General features: G+C 35.3%; 1 protein-coding gene across 1 annotated transcript in view; it reads left to right on the top strand.

Annotated features, from left to right (window-relative positions):
- The window catches only part of CFAP47 (cilia and flagella associated protein 47), a 500,885-nt gene that overhangs the window by 74,774 nt on the left and 413,781 nt on the right, over positions 1 to 12,330 (top strand). The window lies entirely within an intron of this gene.

The raw sequence follows: 12,330 nt of genomic DNA, 5'->3' as shown, positions 1-12,330 counted from the left end.
AGTCATGTTTATGGGGTTCTTGAGCAAATAGCTAAGAATTGTTGAGTCATCTTTGGTGCAAAAAGGTGATTTTATTAAAGCATGGGGACAGGACCCCTGGGCAGAAAGAGCTGCAGTGGGGTTGTGAGGAATGATTGATGATATACTTTTAAGTTGGTGGGGGTTTGGAATAATGGAAGTTTCTAAGGAATTTCGAAGCAAGGCTTTCAGGACCTTGACGGGCTAGCTGCTGTTAAGGTAAGGTTACTGTGAGTCTTTAATAGAACAAAAACATCAAGGAAGTCAGGCAGCCATGAGTTGCTTGGGCAAGGTCACACTCTGCATGTTTCAGGTGTCTATCAGTGGGCTGCAGACTGTAAGGAGATTTAATTTAAGCTACATTTCTCTTGCCTTTGTTTCCCTCATCAATGTTGCTGCGTCCTCCTGAACAAGAATCAAACTTCTCTGTGGCAATTAGAGTATACGACTCTTACATCAAAACACTTTTTATGCCAGCATGACTAGCATGATGCCTTGTATCCAACAGGTATAAAATAGAAAGAACTAAGCAAAGACAATAACACAGTTAGAAAGTGGGTTGGCTGCAAAGCACTGTCTTTAATGATCCATTTAAAAAAAAAAAAAAAAGTTTATTTCTGAGAGAAAGAGAGCCAGCAGAGGAGATGCACAGAGAGAGCGGGAATGAGGATCTGAAGCAGGCTCTGCACTGACAGCAGAGAGCTCTATGCAGGGCTCGAACTCACAAACTGTGATATCGTGACCTGAACCAAAGTCAGATGCTCAACTGACTGAGCCACCCAGGAGCACCTAATGACCTATTTTCAATAATGTCACTGAAGTACAGTTTCCTGGGATTGAAGTCGTATTTTACTAACAATGATAGCTCTGATATAGCTTTCAGGAGGAAAAAGTAACGAAAATTTGAGGACATGATTAGATTTAAGAACATGCTAAAGATTAATTTTGCTTTTTTTAAATGTTTATTTTTGAAAGATAGAGGACAAGATAGGGAAGGGGAAGAGAGAGAGGGAGACACAGAATCTGAAGTGGGCTCCAGGCTCCCAGGTGTCAGCACAGAGCCCACTGCGGGGCTCAAACTCACAAACTGTGAGGTCATGACCTGAGCCAAAGTCAGACACTTAACCGACTAAGCCACCCAGGCGCTCCTAGTTTTGCTTTTTTTAAGTACATTACATTAGTTGGGATATGTTTGTTGGTTTTGTGCACATGTGATTGACATGGAATGGTATTGTCTACAGAGTTCACTCTTTTGCATCAGTTCTAGTTTTACAGCTTTAGGCAAGCGTAGTGCATGAGGTAGCAAAAGCTACTTTTCTGACATTAGAGAAAATGAAAATTTTCATCTTATACACAACATTAAGTATATTCAGATGCATACTATACTGTATTTGATTTCCATAGGTTTGGTAAAGTAATTATTCATCTACATTAATGAAGAGTGATATTTAGATATTTTTATTTTTTTGGAAGCAAAATTTTTACATTTTTTAAATTGAAGTAAATTAACATACACTGTTATGTTAATTTCAGGTGTACAGTATAATGATTCTATACATTACTCAGTGCTCATCATGATAAGTGTACTCTCTTTAAAAATTTTTTTTTTTACTGTTTAGTTTTGAAAGAGGGAGAGAGAGAGAGTGAGCGAGCATGAGCAGGGGAGGGGCAGAGAGAGGGAGATACAGAACCTGAAGCAGGCTCCAGGCTCCGAGCTATCAGCCCAGAGCCCAATGTGGGGCTCGAACTCCCAAATTGTGAGATCATGACCTGAGCCGAAGTTGGATGCTTTACCCTGGCACCCTTAGATAAGTGTACTCTTAATCCTTATCACCTATTTCACTTACTCCCCTACCCACCTTTGCTCTGGCAACTGCCAGTTTGTTCCTTAGATAGCTACTTAAAAAAATATTTTTATTTTTGAGAGAGAGAGAGAGTGTGAGTGAAAGAGGGGTAGAGAGAGAGGGAGATATAGAATCCGAAATAGGCTCCAGGCTCTGAGCTGTCAGCGCAGAGTCTGACGTTGGGCTTGAACTCACTCACCATGAGATGATGACCTGAGCTGAAGTCGGATACTTAACTGACTGAGCCACCCAGGTGCCCCTTTAGATAGGTACTTCTTAGCAAGGTTATCAAAAAGAGAGAGACCATCTTTTCTGTTTTTGAAAATTATCTTGCAAATACTTTTCTTTGACCTACTTTAGGCTATCAGAAAATATCAAACTACAAATTTTATTTAGATTTTTCTTTTATCTTTTCAGCAGAGGATTTTGAAGTTCATGAAATATTGTCAAGGTATTTCTAATTTGTCTTTCTAATTCAGACAAAAAGCATAATTAACAAGTGATTTGAAGAGATTCAGAAGATGTTTATCTTTTTAATGTTTACAGTATTCTAGTATCTAGTCAACTCTCATATACCCTAACTATTTGCATGTTTTGCCAGCAGCAACTTATATTTTAATCTAGTGTGTCAATGATATTCTCTTTCTGCTTGTTAAAGTTTCTTGTCAAAGTTAAATGAGAAGTTGAGAAGAGCGAAAGAAAAAATAATAAATAATTCCTATTATTTACAAGTGACCTCTGATTATATTTAGGGCTCTCTCTCTTTTTCTTCCTTTCCGTCTATCTCTATTCTCATATTTCTACATCTATAATTGGAATAAAATAATACTTGCTGAGCTAATGCAGGCTCGAATTCATGAATTGTGAGATCATGACCTGAGCCGAGATCAGTAGTCGGATGCTTAACTGACTGCACCACACAGGCACCCCCTTTATGAACTATTTTTAATCTGCATTTTTTATTCATTGTATCAGTTAAAACATTATGGATAGCTTTTTGTGTCATTAAGTGTTCTAAATACAATTTAGCTTTTTAGAGATGATCTATCCTGTTATTTAATGGCTATATCATGTTATAGTCACTTAACTAATCCTTGTTACTATACTCTTAAGACTTTTTCCATTGTTTGGCTTTATGAGTGATACTGTAGAAAATATCCTTATAGGTAAATGTTAGCTTTCACATTATATATTTTCATTATATCTTTCCAGCAGGAGAATAGTTGGGTCAAACTCTATATGTACATATTTTAGGCTTTTGCTACCTATTGCTAAATTGCTCTCCAAAACAGGTTATACCAGTTATATTAAACCTCAGTAACAGTGTAAATGTTTCTCTTTGTCTTTCTTTGTACTACTAAGTTGCATCAAATATATGTATGCATATATAATATTCTGCCAATCTGATAGGGAAATGATCATTTTAAATGGCATTTTTTAGATTCTTTGCTTATAACAAACCCCCTAAAACAGTAGTGATTTGTTTGCTAACAGTTTGGCCTGGTTGATAGGGTTAAAATTCTTTTAACTCTCTGGTAGGATAAGTGGTCTATACTCTTTTCTTTTAAAAATATTATTGGCCATATTTCTGTTCTATTTTTCCTGATAAACTTTGGAATCATTTTCTCCAGTTTGTAGCTATAAGTTGTATAAGAATTTTGAGTTGTGGTGCATTACATTAATAAAAAAAATTAAAGGGATGTCTAAGTGGCTCAGTCAGTAGAGCATTCAACTCTTGATTTCGGCTCAGGTCATGATCTCATGGTTTCTAGGATGGAGCCCTGGTTCCTGAGACAGATACCTGTGTTGGGCTCTGTGCTGACAGCGTGGAGCCTGCTTGGGATTCTCTCTCCCCCGCTCTCTCTCTGTCCTTTCTCCACTCATGTGTGCACACAGGCATGCTGCACTCTCAAAATAAATAAACTTAAAAAAATTACAAGGAAATGATTTCTATATAAAATTGAGCATCCTATTCAGAAATAAGATAAGCCATTTATTGAAGTATTTTATGCTACTCAACAAAGATTTGAAATATTTTGAAGTAAGTTTTCAATGCTGTTTTGTGCCATGTAAATGGTTTTATGTATTTTATATTCTTAAATTTTGAAAATAATGTTGGTGAGTTATAAAACTGCCGATCTTTAAATTTCAGTTCTTTTATTTTTGAATTTATTTTCTACTTTTTAGTAATACTGTTTGCAAATTTTGTTCATATTGTTTGTCTCTTCCAATTAAATAATTATAATTTTTACATATTTTTCTTATATTACATTGTTCACAATTTCCAGAACAAGGACAAATTATTTTCTTGGCTTATTTTATTCCTAGTTTTCTGTGAAGCAACATAATGTTTTAAGCCCGTGTTGGGAAATATCTTTTTAGTACTAATTTCAAATAAAGTTTAATCCAAAAGAAATGTAGAATTTTTTTTAATCTAGTCACAAATCTTTATGCCGTCAATCATTCTTATTCAAAGGAGGAAAATGGCTTGACATTTAATTCAACAATTACATTTGTTGCATTAGTATGTATTTTTTGCACCCATCGGACAATCAGCACATTCATTTCTGAGAGCTTATTCTGGTTTTTTTTTTTGGATACTTAGAATTGAAATTAATGAGTAAAGGGGGATGTGTGTTTTAATTATTGGCACATATATATACATTGCCACCATAAAACTTGTATCAATTTATATTTACATTGATAATCATCGTTCAACACATATTTATTTGGCACCTCTTGGGTACCTGGCATTATTCTTGACCCTAGGGTTATAGTAGAAAACTTTCATCCTAATGTGGCACCGTGCTGTTTTTTCTTCACATCTTCTTTACACTGAGTATTATCCTTTGCCAATGTAATGGTTTTTTTGTTTTGTTTTGTTTGTTTTATGTATTTCTGAGAGAGAGAGAGAGAGAGAGAGAGAGGCAGTGTGAGCAGAGGAGCATCAGAGAGAGAGGGAGACACAGAATCTGAAGCAGGCTCTAGGTTCTGAGCTAGCTGTCAGCACAGAGCCCGACGTGGGGCTCGAACCCACGAACTGTGAGATCATGACCTGAGCCAAAGTTGGACGCTTAACTGACTGAGCTACCCAGGCGTCCCTCCTTTGCCAGTGTAAAACACACATGTGACAAAAATCCAATATATCTATTTTTTTGGTCATTTTAATTTTTTGATGTCAATTCTAAGAAGCTATTACCTAACTTAAGTCATAAAGATTTCTATATTTGCTTCTGAGAGTTTTATTGCACTGGCTCTTATGTTTAGGTCTGTGATCTTTTTTTTCTTTTTTTTTTTGTGTGGGAGAGAGAGAGAGAGAGAGAGAGAGAGAGAGAGAAGGAGGTAGGGAGGCAGGGGCAGAGGGAGAGGGAGAGAGAAAATCTTAAGCAGGCTCCACACCCAGCGCAGAGCCTGACATGGGGCTCAATCTCACAACCTATCATGTGATCATGACCTGACCCGAAATCAGGAGTCGGGTGATTAACCAACTGAGTCACCCAGGTGTCCCTGTGATCCATTTTGAATTATTTTTGTGTATGATGTAAGGTAAGAGTCTAGTTTCATTCTTTTGTATGCAGTGTCCATTTGTTCCAGGAGAATTTATTGAAAATGTTATTTTACCCCATTAAATTGCATTGCCACCCTTGTCTAAAACATGGGGCGCCTGGGTGGCTCAGTCAGTTAAAGCATCCAGCTTTGGCTTAGGTCATGATATCACAGTTCATGGGTTTGAGCCCCATGTCAGGGTCTGTGCTGATGGCTCGGAGCCTGGGGCCTTCCTCAGATTCTGTCTCCCTCTCTCTCTGTCCCTCCCCTGCTCATGCTCTGTCTCTTTGTCTCAAAAATCTGATTTAAAAAAATAATAAAATCAGTTAAACATAAATATAAGTTTTTATTTCTGGAGTTTCAGTTCTGTTCCATTGATCTAGATGTCTTGCTCCAACAACACAATATCTTGATTAGCAGAGTAATATTGTAGTGAGTTTTAAAATTGGAAAATGTGAGGCCATCAATTTTGTTCTTCTTCAGTAATATTTTTGGCTAATTTGTGTCCCATGCAGTTCCATATGAATCTCAGTATTACCTTGCCAATTACTACAAAAAAATCCAGCTTGGATTTTGATAAGGATTGTGAAGAATCTGTAGATCAACTTGGGGAGTATTGCCATTTTAACAATATTAAGTCTTCTAATCGATGAACATGGCATCTCTTTGCATTTATTTAGGTCTTTAAATTATTTCAACAGTGTTTTATGGTTTTCATTGTACAAATTTCCCACTTCTTTATTAATTTTATTTCTAATATTTTTAATGCTATTGTAAATGAGATTTTTAAAAAATTCATTTGCGAATTGTTCATGTTAAGTGTATAGAAAAACAGTTGATTTTAAATGTTGGCCTAGTGTTTTGTATCCTCGTTGAACTTAGTCATTAGTTCTAATAGTTTGTTTGTAGATTCCTTAGAATTTTCTTTCCACCAGAATATGCTTTCTCCAAATAGAGAAAATTTTATTTTTTCCTTTCCATTCTGGATCCCTTCTACTTTTTTTCCTCCCAGATTTCTAGAACTTCCAGTACAATATGATTTAGAAGTGGTGAGAGCAAACATCTGAACCTGTTCCTGGTATTAGGAGGAAAGCATCCATCTTTCACCTTTAAATATAATGTTAGCATTTTTTGGAAGTAAGTTCTTTTATCAGGTCGAGAAAGTTCCCTTCTATTGCTAGTTGAGTATTTTGATCATGAAAGGAAGTTGAATTTTGTCAAAAATTTTTGGTATCTATTTTGATGATCTTGATTTGGCCCTCTATTAATATGATGTATTATATTGAATGATTTGTGTGTGTTAAACTAGCCTTACACTCCAGTGATAAATCCCACTTGATCATTATACTCGGAGTATAATCCTTTTTATATATTGCTGCATTCAGTTTCCTAAGTATTTTCTTGAGCGGTTTTGCATCCGTGTTCACAAAGAGTATCGGTCTGTAGTTTCCTTCCTTCAGCTGTCTTTGGTTTTAGTATCAGCATAATATTGGCTTCTTAGAATGAGTTGAGAAGTGTTCTCTTCAATTTTTGAAATAATTTGTGAAGGATTGTATTCTAAATCTTCTGTAATTTAGTGGTATATTTCTTCACTGAAGTCCTCTAGTCCTGGGCTTTCCTTTGTCATATCTATTTTAAATTCATCTATTTGCTTGTTATAGATCTATCTAAATTTTTTATTTCTTTTTATAATTAGAGTAACAATCCTTTCATTGGTAATTATGTAGTACTTAGAGTTTATAAAGTGCTCTCATATCTAATATCATTTTATTTCCACATGAATCCAATAAAACAAGTATTGAGACAGATGTTCCCCTCTTTCTCCAGTCATACAAGCCTATGCACATCCAGACTTAGTGACTTGTCAAAGCTCCCTGCTGTTGAGCTATAGAGCTTGAATAATACAATGTTATGTCCTCAGCCTCCTGACCACTGGACCTTCATGATACCATGTTAGGAATCCAAACATGAAGAATAATACATACTCCTTTAGCCAATGGACACAAAATTTTTGTATTTATTCTTTCGGTTTTATTAACTTTTTTTCTTAGGCATTTGCACTCAAAGTCTTGAATTTTATAAAGTTACACTTATCAAAATATCAATTACTATTTTTATATGATCTCTTTTCTGTTCCATTTTCCATATTCATAGGAGGAAATTTTCAGTCACAGTGTGTTTCTTCTGGGATTAACTTTATTTGGGGGGATAATTTCTAGATGCTTAACTAATTATATCTACAAGGGTATCTGTAGAAGTGAATAAAATAAAAACCCATCATACAATGGAAAAGCAGAAAGGAAATTGATATTTGTCAGGATTTTGTAGAATTTGGGGAAACATTATTTTGAAATAAGTATCTGTCTGTACAACTCAAAAAATTAAAGCCATGTTATTGGAGGTGGCTTGATTATATCATTTGATATAAGATATCTGTCATCTCATTTGTTAATCATGAATAGCATTTCTGTGTCAGATCAAATCATGGGCAGACTTCAAAAAATTTTTCTGCATATATTCCTTTTAGCAACAATTTATAGCATCCAGAACAAAAGGAGAGTTTCTCTTGTCTCTCATTCTTCAATTCTTTATTAGTATTGACTGTTAGATTTCATTTATAGATTTCATGTGAGTTTCCTCTGACTTGTGTCTCACTTTGGATGGTGTCTGTTGCATGTTTGTCTGACTTCCTGTTGTTCATTCTGAAATGACCTGATCCTCCTTTAGTATTAATGTTTTCTCTCTTGGGAACGTTCTGTTCTGCTCTAATCAGTTTTCCGGGTTCCTTTCAGAAAACTAAGGCTAATAAGTCTTCCCTACTTCCCCTGCCTCCTTTTATCTATATCTGACTAGTTTTCTCTCATAACTTCTTCCAGGCAAGTTCCCTTTTTTAAACTGAGGTATAATTGGCATGTAACATGTATTAATTTAAGTGTACAACATAACAATTTGATATGCATATATATTGTGAAATGATCACCACAATAAGTTTGGTTAACACCTATCAACTCATATAGTTAGTTTTTTTTCTTGTGATGAGAACTTTTAAGATCTATCTTAGCAACTTTGGAGTATGACAGTACAGTATTATTAATAATAGTCCCTGTGCTGTACGTTATATCCCCAGGAGTTAAATTATATGTAACTGAAAGTTGATATTTTTTTCACCACTTTCACCCATTAAGTGAATGTTTCACCCACTTAATGGGTGAAAGTGGTCAAATTTTCTGTTTCTTCCAGAGAGATTTTATCTAAGTTATCTAATTTGTTGGTATATAGTTATTCATGGTGTTCTCTTACTATTTTTATTTTTGTAGTATAGGTAATAATGTTCCTTCTTTGATTTCTGACTTTATTTTAAAGTTGAGTTATTTCTCTCTTCATCTTGGTTAGCCTTAAAGTTCTTTCAGTTTGGTTGATATTTTCAAGATTAATTTTTGATGTAGTTGATTTTCTGTACTTTGATTCTTTATTTCCTATATTTTCACTTTATCTTTTATTATTTACTTCTTTCTGTTTTGGGTTTAGTTTGCTTTGTTTTTGTTTTGTTTTTTAAGGTGGAAGGTTAAGGTATTGATTTGAGATCTTTCGTGTTTTTTTTTTTTTTTTTATGAAGGTTTTATAGCTATACATTTCCCTCTAAGCATTGTTTTACCTGTATTAAAGTTTTGATTTGTTGCATTTTCATTTCTGCTCATAAAAGTGTTTTTGCAATTTCTTATTTAAGTTTTCTCTTTGACCCATTGGTTATTTAGGGTGTGTTGTTTAATTTTCACATATTTGTGAATTTACCAGATTTCCTTGTGTTATTGATTTCTAATATAATCCCATTGTGATTGGGGACTATATTTTTTACTATTTAAATAAATTTAAATTTATTGAGGCTCGTTTTATTACAATCCATATAGATTGTACCCTAAGTTGTGGTAAACCTAAAGCCATTAAGAGAGTTGAAAGTGATTGCATCTGGATATGTGTATGTGTTTTGTGTTTGTGTGTACAAGTATATGATGGTGAAGAGAATGGAACGGTAATATTCAGAATAAGCTTTGTGGGATTATTTCAAACCTGTACTCTTGTAATTGTGATAAAGATAATAACTCAAAATAAAAGGAAAATAATCCTTTTTGTGAGAAATTAATATTTTAAAGCATCATGTCCTTCTCCTACCTAACGCCTGCATCTTGGTGTACACAGAAATATGCAAACCCATATACACACACATACACACAGATATTCTTCAACAAGAAATTAAGGAAAAGAAGAGAAAGAAACTAATAATTTGTGCAGTAATCTATATACTTTTACGTATGTTAAGATAAAGTTACATTTTTTCTTACGTATGTATCATGATTTTATATTTTTATTAGTGGAAATATATATAGTGTTTTTAAAAACATCCACAAAAGCATTTTAACTAAAGGGTCACTAAAAATTAGGGAAAGTAGAAACTAATTTGACAATAAACTATTTGTAAAAAAAAAAAAAAAAAAAAAAAAATTAGGGAAAGTATATAATCAAATTTAAGTTTGTTACATAGCTTTTTGGGAGGATGCATATGCAATTTGATATTTTCATATTTTGAGTTCAATTTACTATTTAACACTGTCAGCAATTAAAAACTTAATCATTTTTAAAAAATTTTAACATTTATTTTTGAGATCGAGCGAGCAAGACAGACTGTGAGCAGGGGAGGGGCAGAGAGAGAGAGGGAGACACAGATTTCTAAGCAGGCTCCAGGCTCTGAGCTGTCAGCACAGAGCCCAACTCAGGGCTTGAACTCATGATCTGAGATCATGACCTAAACCAAAGTGGATTCTTAACCCACTGAGCCACCCAGATGTCCCCTTATTAATCTATTTTTAATGTTTAGATTGTGGCTCTCCTAGGGTTCTAAAAATTTATTATAAAACTAAAATAAATTATATGTATTTAGTTCTTTAGTGTGCCACACATTCCTTAAGATTTTAAATTGTTCTGCCTTTACTGGGTTTTTTAAAGGGGGATTTACTTAGTGTATTGTAATGCAATTCACTGCAGTACTGAGAATATTAAAAACCTTGCAGAGACAGTATACTATGTGAGACTTTGTTGTATAAATTTGTGCCAGTGAGGCAGATTGATTATCTGGTTTCTAATAATTTTGTGTGTGTGTGTGTGTGTGTGTGTGTGTGTGTGTGTATGCGTGCACACATGCCTATGTACAGATGTAAATAGTCATTGGGTGTTCTGTTGGTTGACCTAGCAGGCAAATGTAAAACCACCAATCAAGGGCTTGATTTCTTTCTAGTTGTAACTCTTAATGTACTTATACCGCACCGGATTTGGGTACAGTTAAAAGTGCTGGTGGGTGGGGCTCCTGGGTGGCTCAGTTGGTCAGGCAGTCAACTTAGTCTCAGGTCATGATCTCACAGTTTGGGGGTTCACGCCCCACGTTGGGCTCTGTGCTGACAGCTCAGAGCCTGCATCCTGCTTTGGATTCTGTATCTCCCTCTCTCTCTGCTCCTCCCCCACCTCTTGCTGGCTCACTCTCTCTCTCTCTTTCTCTCAAAATTAAATAAACACTACAAAATTTTTTGAAAAATAAAAAGTGCTGATGGGCAATTATAGTTGCATTTGACATGTAAAAAAAGTTTTTTAATGTTTTATTTATTTCTGAGAGAGAGAGACAGAGAGAGAGACAGACAGACAGACAGACAGACAGCGACAGCATGAACAAGGGAGGGAGATATAGAGTCTGAAAACGGCTCCAGGCTCTGAGCTAGCTGTCAGCACAGAGCCTGATGTTGCGCTCGAACACATGACTCGTGAGACTGTGACCGGAGCCTAAGTCAGATGCTTAGCTGACTGAGCCACCCAGGTGCCCCTGCATTTGGCGTCTTTGAGTGGAATGGTTTGTTTACACTGTCATTCGAGCCCCATGTTTCCTTGTGGTCCAGTCACGTGTCTTCTGGGCCAGTGTATAGAGTTGTGTTTCCTTATATGTTAGTTACTAGCCGTATGTGGATACTTAAACTTTTAATTAAAGTTAGATAAAATTAAAAATTTAGTAACCCAGCCAAAATAACCACATTTCAAGTTCTCAGCATCTGCACATAGCTTTTAGAAGGTGTAGAACTTTAACATCTTCGCAGAAGGTGTATTTGATAGCACTGGTATAGATCTTTCTTGGTTTTTACCCTTACTTTTCCTGACGCTATAGCCCAGGTTCTCGTCTGTGGCACAGGTTAGTTAATCTGTAGTATCTTGGTTGCTCTCAAGTTCTCATTTGTCCTGCTCTGTATTTGCCCTAAAGCTCTTGAAAATGAGGAAGAATTGTTCAGTTTTTTCACCTTTTTCTTCTTTCCACCAACCTTTGTCTTTTGAGGATATGCCACGTTTGGGTAAACATTTGTCATGGTTACTCTGGATTTACAATCATTGTTATAGGAAGCTAGGGTGATCTTTCAAGGATTAAAAGAGAACATTTGAGTGACACCCGCCCCTTTTCTATTCATAAGCATTTTTGTCTACCAACACTGGTTAGGGGACTGAAATCTTCATCAGAATATCATTTTTCAATATGAGGTATTCTTCTGTTTGCATGACAACATCCAGGAAAAGTGCTTAGAGTAGCACATGTCACAATTCCTCTTCACTAGATACCACAGTGGTTTCATAATGATAGCCCTCAGTTTCTTTTCTCTCTCTGTGTCACTGAGTTTCTGTGTAAGGGAGATAAATCTTGAATTCTTACAGTTTTGTCGAGAGGTTAAGACTTAATGTGGATGGTGAAATCACGGAACTTCTGAATTTCGTATTCGGAGGAATTACAGGGCTATCTTGAGTATAAACTCATTTTATGTAAATTGTCTGTGAAGATAGGAGTTAGGAGAGGGCAAGTCCAACGTAGTTTCCCACGTACACGCAAATGGCAATTACA

This window comes from Hyaena hyaena, unplaced genomic scaffold, assembly GCF_003009895.1.
Source record: "Hyaena hyaena isolate Hyena2069 unplaced genomic scaffold, ASM300989v1 scaffold_12, whole genome shotgun sequence".
Lineage (NCBI taxonomy): Eukaryota > Metazoa > Chordata > Mammalia > Carnivora > Hyaenidae > Hyaena > Hyaena hyaena.
The sequence above is the reverse complement of the archived record's forward strand: the minus strand, read 5'-3'. Positions and strand labels throughout refer to the sequence as shown.